The sequence below is a fragment of the Zonotrichia albicollis genome, chromosome 1 (genome assembly GCF_047830755.1).
Source record: "Zonotrichia albicollis isolate bZonAlb1 chromosome 1, bZonAlb1.hap1, whole genome shotgun sequence".
NCBI lineage: Eukaryota > Metazoa > Chordata > Aves > Passeriformes > Passerellidae > Zonotrichia > Zonotrichia albicollis.
In genome coordinates this window covers 91,820,585-91,827,050 of record NC_133819.1, presented here as the reverse complement: position 1 = coordinate 91,827,050, position 6,466 = coordinate 91,820,585, and the positions used below count along the sequence as shown (strand labels likewise).

General features: G+C 36.7%; 1 long non-coding RNA gene across 1 annotated transcript in view; it reads right to left on the bottom strand.

Moving 5' to 3' along the window:
* Positions 1–292: 292 nt before the first annotated feature.
* Positions 293–6,466, bottom strand: part of LOC141725342 (uncharacterized) — a 28,281-nt gene continuing 22,107 nt past the window's right edge. The window contains exon 3 of the long non-coding RNA XR_012577207.1: positions 293–1,751. This is a non-coding gene — a long non-coding RNA (uncharacterized LOC141725342). The remainder of the gene's footprint in view (positions 1,752–6,466) is intronic.

The following is a 6,466-nucleotide window of genomic DNA, read 5'->3' as shown; positions in this document are numbered from 1 at the left end:
ACAGATCACAGTTAAACCTAACATTATGAAGCTCATTTTGGGACTAGGAAAAATGGAACACTAGAGATTTCCGATCCACTTCCCTTTTGAGGGATTTCTGAGTAAAGGTTTGAGAGGGTGTTCATTTTTTAACCCCATATTTTGAATTGGTTAATTTTTGCTGACAGTCAAGTCCTGGTTAATACAAAGACAAGCATATCACTGCTTATTAATATAGGCTGAGAGAAAAGCCTTCCAGGCATTAAGTATCTTTAAGTTTCTTGACTCTGTATTTTCAGACTGAAAGCATCCATATAAATATTTGCTTCAGACTGAATAATTTTGGACAGTTTCAGCCAAAACAATTTGGGGAATTCTGATGACCTTTTATTTAGTTCATTATGTATTCCAGTAGATACATCCATTTGAAAAGAAAGAATTTGATGGAAAGCAGACTGCTTGGCAGAGTCTTGGCTTTTGCTAGGTCCTTTTTTTTAATGGAAACAAGTAAGTGGGACCTTACCATCTAATTAAAAACTGGATTATAATGTAGATAGAGTAGATAGCAGAAGTCAGGTTATAACAACATATAAGCATTTTTGTAGACATGGCAATTTTATATTTGAAATAATATTATCAAAACAATTTTGTTTGTTTTTATTTGGTTCAACATCTCTGAACAAGCTGCTGGAGTAATGTCACACAGTAAAATAAATCCTTAGGTGAACGGGTAGATATAAAGCTGAGATATTTGTTATGTCACAGACCAGGAAGATTTGGTTAGAAGAATGCTTTCTGGCTTAGGATGTAGCAGATTTTTATATTTAGTAGAAAAACTTGCCTTTGTTATCTCAACAATATTCAAGATATAAATGAATAATATAATCTCTTCAAAAAGAAAATACAATTCCAAAAGGTTTAATATTAAATCTTTTTGAGTATTAAATGGCACAGTGGTGCTGCTACAGATCTAGGGAGTCTCTTTCATATGATCTCCTACTCTTCATCCTGTCCAACACTGCAGGAATTAGAGATAGCCTAATTCATATGAGATGAACTTGGTGAGGATCATTTCCCACTTTCAAATGCAAACATGCTATCATACATTTCATGAAAGAACATCCCTTCTCAACTGTAATTCTTCAATTATCAGTTGCAGAAGGCCTGAATAATGAACTTGATTTCTGCTGGGCTTTTTAAGATAGTCCTCGAGAGGCACCAAATGCTTCATATTACACACAGTAATTAAAAAAAAAAATAAAAGGCAAAAACTCAAAGAAATGTCAAAGCAAACCAAAACCAAACTAACAAAAAAGATCTCCTACCTATAAATGCTATAAATGCCATCATTCTTCCAGGGGCTTTGGGCAGCAGAGCATAAGAAATTAGGAGAATCCAAAGGAAGTAATTCTATTTTTAATATTTTTAATTTGGCATCAGATTTTTGACCTCTCTCTGTAAGCCATGAAATGAAATAGAAGTTGTTACTCTTCCCCAGTTGTCTCCTGCTCAACAGGCATTCAGACAGCACAGGAAAATGACAGACGGGGCTGTGCCACAGCTGTCTCTGAGGCAGCTGCAGGCCAGGCCACAGCTGCAGCTTCCTGCCTGCCCAGCAGGCTGTGGAGGAGCATCTCGAGGTGCATGGTTCCCACTGTGGCCTTCTGCAGCTCGTGGATCTCAGCAGCTGAACAGCTGGAGACAGCACAAGTATATGCAAAGCACAGCCCTTACGGCAGCCTCTGATCCTTTTCTTTTCTTACTGCTCAAGCCTGGAAATGGAGGGGAAATAAAAGCTATTAAAAAATGCTTGTCCAAAAAATATCTAGGGTGTGAGCTCTTCCAAACTCCTTTTATTATTTGAATTTTCCTCCTTGGGAACCATGTATTTAGCACCATGTTGCTGGTTTGGGTGCTGGCATGAAAAAACAGTGTAGCTGTGTTCCAAATCCCATTCTTAGTAAAACCAGGTTAATTTACTAAAACTGTGGGTAAGACAACCATATCTTAAATTCTTCAGCAGACAGCAATCCACTTAGCAGACTCTTTGTAAATGCTTCCTTTTGGCATATCTTGGGTATTTTGTGATACCTCACTGCCACTGTTGGATTAAATTAGAGCAACTTCTCTCCAGGAAACTCACCTTAGAGTAAGTAATGTGCTTCCAAATTTTTTCTGTCTAAGTGCATGAGATATGTTAGGAGACATTTAATAAAATATTTGGTTTTAGTTAAAAGTAGCAAACACATTGCTCATCAGAAATGGGATAAACTGTAAATGAAGTTTTCAACTGAGTAATAGAGCATAGCAAACAAAGAAGAGCAGCAGAGGCAAGCAAAACACAAAATAACTTTGAAACTCTACTGATTAAGATGCTAAAATAGTTTCCACTGTTTATTACCAAAAAAAAGCTAATTAAAGAGTTTACATTTTATCATGCACAGTAAAGAACTCCTGACAGGCATTGTTATAATATGAAATGCTGCAGTCTCCAATAGAGTTTAATTTAGAGCAACAACAAAGAAAGGAAAAAAAAGAAGAAATAAAACAATTGAAATGTTGCAAGCAGACTGCCGTAAGCTCAGGGGATGCCTTTCAGAAAACTCTTTGGAAGAAGCAATGCAAACTGAGCCACTACCCTGGGAATAATATTTTTCCTGAAATTGTTTCAGATTGAAGTGTTTATAAGAGGCAGTATATAGGTTGAGTAAGCCACTGGCTAAAAGATTGGAGAAGTATAGCAGTTTATCAAAGGCTAATCACACTGATTATGCAAGAAGATCCACAGGCACTGGTGCAAACCATTCACTGGAGAATTACTGATCATATCAATAGATGTTTATACTCTCATCAGTTAATATTAACTTGCTAATAAATATGTTTACCAAACATATTCAACTAGAAAAATTTTAGATTACTTAATTTCTTTCAAACGTATTTTTTGTCTGAGAGCCTTGGACACTATATTGATTTCAATCTTGCCCAATTGCTTGGTGATGCATAATGATAGACTGCATATCACGATTTTAAACCAGTCCAACATTGTTTATTTATTTTAACTACAATATTTTGTTATTTTGCAGACTTGAGGCTGAGAAGATAGTTCTACTTTTGGCTAGTAATTTTTCTGCAGGAGCTATGAGAAGGCAATTTTTTCTTGTCATTAGCAGCCCTAAGGATCTCCATATTTAATTTCCCTGGCAGTCAGATATATGATCTGTTGCAGAGGACAGAGTTGAGCTACAGGACACAGAATACACCCTGCTCTGACTTGTTTTTTGTCACCAATACAACGGTATGATTTGTTTTCCTAATGTTTGACTTTGTGTCAGGCTTGGAAGAACATTAATTGGCAGAGAACGGGCTCAGATAAGGTGGGAGCATGAGGAAGGACCACAAAAACTTTATCACAATGTTTCTTGCAGTGTGTGTTGAGCAGGAATTCCCCATCCCTGGTTCAGCATATCATAATGGTGGGAATTCTGGGACACTAGACCTTTGCTGGAATCTCCTGGATCCCAGGCAGTCCACGTGTCTATATGACCATAGACATATTCATTTGTCTTTCCAATTTTATATCTCAAATTAGTCAAAATTAATCACTCCACTACTGTGTGCAAGGGACCAATACAAATTATTGTCACAAGAGAGCATTCCCATTTTATTTCCACTCCATTTCATTTATGGAAAGATTTTCTCTCATAAATGGAAATTAGCATACCACTGTTTTATTAGGTAGAGTTTCTACTGTTGCTAAGGCTGCTGTCTTCCCCTAATTTTTTCTATTGTTTCTGCTGAAAAAAATATTGTCTTCTTTCTCTGAAGTCTGTTCTGCCTTCTTGTCTCTGTTAGAAGGCTGTACGTATCTCTGTAAATCACAATGTATATCTTTCCTTCCATCACCCAGACATTGCTGTTATCACTTTCAGATTGAATTATCAAGTTTATTCTACACTGACTGCTTGAAAAAGCTGGGCTCTCATGTGGGTGCTTGGCTGTGGTGATTTTATTCTCATCAGACTGTCCCAGACTTCTTAAGGTTCTTGTGGTTTCCAGACATAATTCAAAATTTGGATTTTCATCTGTAGTCTCCTAAGTAACATCTTTCCCTGTTTTATTCAGGTACTGTAGCATTTTTGGGACACTCATGGGGATATAATCTTCTCTTTACATTTTTACTGATTGTAGAAAAAAGTTTTAATAAAATTAATTTATCCCTATGAAGCTCTAGTCAGGAGATAGTCACAGCATGGTGCAAAGTCAATTTGTTCTCTCAGTATTTTCAGTGAATTGGATTTGAGACAGTTTCTCTTGTGTTTTTATGGGAAACTAAGTGTTCTCCTTCCAGCAAAAGCACTCATATCTCTCAACATTTCCTTTACTCTTGGGCACTGAATTCTGCTGTCTTGACATTCCTGCTGGCTTGCACCATGGATACCTGGTGTTACCCATTCCCCAGCGTGTGCCAGTACTGCCATCAGCATTTATTAAGGGAGCTGTACATCACCAGCTCCAGAGATGATTCATTCACTGGCTATTTTTCCCCACTCTCAAGCATGCAGTTTCAAGCTCCTGTTTATTTTGGAATATCCTCTCAAATCTGTTGTTTAGGGCTTAATCTTAAATCCATTAGAATCAACAGAAATTTGTCCCTGTCATCCCAATTCATTTCAGGGTATTTTGTCTGTACTTACAAAGGTGTTCATATTGTTTTTGAAAATTTACCTTCTACTTGATGACTGTAGTATATAAAGAAAAAATTTCATATTTATTTACGTCTTTATTTTCCTAAGCTTATTTATGAGACAAATCAGATGAGTCTTCATGCAACACTGGGTTTAAGTATACCCATTTACTGGGTTGTATTTCAAACAACATAATTTCCTTTACTTCTTTTCACTCTTGCTGTCTGTTTCCATCCTTCTCCATTCACGTTAAGCATATAACCATTTCACATGAAAGGAAGTTTTCTCTAACACTGGGCAAATAAAAATAAAAGATAATACAATGAGTGAATATCACTGAGAGCCAATTTTTCTCAGCTAAGTTTTAACACCAGTTCAGGCTGCCTAGAGTGAGCTGTGATAGAAGACAGAAATGAGACTTCAGGCAGCTTTCTAAGGAATGAAAATCATTCCTCTTGCTGTACTGTTGTTGCGCAGAGCCAGCAGGTCAATGGCAGAGGAGCTTTATAGCACATAGAATTCGCTGGCTGCAGAGGAGAGAAAAGGACATGAGTAGGGCTGTAACCCAGGGATTTGTGTGCTGGTGCTCAGCATCCATGGGTGCATTGCTCAGCAGAAGAGTGGTAGCAGCTGTTTGTGCCAGACCATACCAGAACATGACAATTTTTTTGTCTCCAATAGTGGCTATGGCCAGATGTGTATTTGCTTGGCTATTTTTGAGAGAAGCTTAATTTTTTTCAAAAGACTGGATTTCACTAATATAAATAAAAATATATTAATCAAGCCCATAATAGCTTTTTAAACTATTTTTTTATTAATCTAAGCAATTTGGTTTGAGCTTTTGCTACATTGGCAAGAAAATCATAACTATTACAAACTACCAAGAGAATATCTATATCTCAGTTCAGAATTCCTTTTATTTGTTCCTATTCACTCAATGTCTTTAAGAAAGGATGTGTCATTTCCAGTGACTCTTCGTGCACAGACATCATTTGACTATGATTTGCAACCCCAGACAATGCTACTTTGATTTTACTCTTATTTTTCCTTTTACAGGACCATTCTCACAACTTTTACACCTCCCTCCAGGTAGGCAGACACTTTGAGGCACAATGTCCATCATTAGACATGAAAAATATTGCAGTATTTTAAAGCTAGAGAATATTTCACAGACTTAAATAATAGAGATCCAATGACTTACCAGGGGCTTTGTTTATAAACACACCCCTACACTATCCTCAGAGCTCAATATTATTATTATTTCTTCTTATTCTTTTCATTCTTGTGCTTAAAACAGAAACACATTTCCTCCTAGGAAATGCTGACAGCATACCTTGGTATCTCAAGGCAGAAAGGTTTCCTTTCCCCCAGGCACTGTGCTGGCAACTTTCACATGGACATACATGACTGAGCTGCCTATAGGCACCCTTGCTTTCATTGTTTCCATAATTCAAGATGTTTAAGAACAGCCATGCTAGCAGACATTAGAAAGAGGAGAGGGAAGTGAAACTCTACAGAACTGAAGTTGAGAAATGCAGTACAACTTAAAGAAGGCAGCATTCAGAGTAAAAGTACAGGAGGGATTTGTCCTGCAAAAATAAGACCTCTTCTGAAGCTGCGAAGTTACTACTTGCAATCAAAGTGAAAAGTGCTGCTTAAAATAATAAAGCAGAGATTGTCCTAATGCTTTTTAACATGTGTTTTGTATGTAAATCTTTAATAAATTACATATTATCGCAAATAATTTACTGATTACTACCTTTTGTTACATCTAATTAATCCATTCTGTGCCACACACAAAA